Consider the following 1488-nt stretch of genomic DNA (forward strand, 5'->3'; position numbering starts at 1 on the left):
AGCTACCAGCGCTGCCTCATCAGGGGACCCACACACCAACCCGAGATCTCTGGCACCAGTCTCCTTCTCCCTGGATTACTCCCTGGGCCTGCGGCGCACTCAGCTGTTCAGGTCCCCAGAATGACTACCAGAAACAATCTGTTCTATACCTGCTGCTTGTTCTTACACTCTCTTTTTGTTCTTATGTAGCGAGCAACGCCTCTCATTCACCGCGGGATACATTAGTCCAGTTAATCCAGTGTGCCCAGCTGCCCCAAGATCAGCGGACGAGACCGGCTCTGTTTTATTTGTTATTTTTGGAGCATTAAATACGTTTTCTTTTCTACCTGGGTTCGAATCTGCATTTTTACTGGGTCCTAAACAACTCACACACAGCTTAACGTAACAAGTACTGTATCATAAAGTTTAAAAAAAACTAGGGAAAACTAGCAGAGAGAGTAATATTTCTGCCTCTTTGATAGATGTCTCGTTACGTCTTTGTTGATTTACTACAATATAACCTATAACAATGTTATTTTATTTGCATAGCTGACCATATAATATCAGCTGCGTGCTTGAGTGGGTACCCCACCGCCAGCACCACTCACTAAGCATACAGACACATCACACACAAACGCAGACATGCAACTTGAGATCACATGACTGGGTAGGACCTGTAGGTGTGTCAGGCTTGTGTGCTAAACAGGGATTACAGGGGAAAGAACCCTGGCGCTCTCTCCTCCTCAACCTCTCTATACCCACCTCTTAATAGTACAGAAAAGAGAGCTGAAAGAAAATTGGAACAATCTGTGGACACAGGTAAGTGCAAAACACAGTAGGCTATGGCTATATACAGTGTATTAGTATTTTGTGAATGTGGCAGCAAGAAGAGACATAACCTGTTTACAGCTTAATCCATTTTACTGGAGAAACAGTATAATTTTATTTGGAAGTCAGCATTATCGCTTGACCAACATGGCTGAAAGGGGACAGCAGCTGAGTGGACCTTGTTCTATATGAGACACATTTGTATAGACATACATGACTTTTTGTGGTTGTATTAATCAAATAGATGTTAACTGTACAGAAGGCTCAGTTTCTTCAAGGTAATCTATAGCACTAAAGATTATTTAGCTTTCTCACAATGGATCAGTGATAGGCTGCTACAGTTAATGTACACTGCTCAAAAAAATAAAGGGAACCCAAAAATAAGACATCCTAGATCTAAATGAATGAAATATTCTTATTAAATACCTTGTTCATTTAATAGTTGAATGTGCTGACAACAAAATCACACAGAAATTATCAATGGAAATCAAATTTAGCAACCCATGGAGGTCTGGATCTGGAGTGACACCCAAAATTAAAGTGGAAAACAACACTACAGGCTGATCCAACTTTGATGTAATGTCCTCAAAACAAGTCAAAATGAGGTTCAGTAGTGTGTGTGGCCTCCACGTGCCCGTATGACCTCCCTACAACGCCTGGGCATGCTCCTGATGAGGTGGC

Source organism: Monopterus albus, unplaced genomic scaffold, assembly GCF_001952655.1.
Source record: "Monopterus albus unplaced genomic scaffold, M_albus_1.0 scaffold441.1, whole genome shotgun sequence".
Lineage (NCBI taxonomy): Eukaryota > Metazoa > Chordata > Actinopteri > Synbranchiformes > Synbranchidae > Monopterus > Monopterus albus.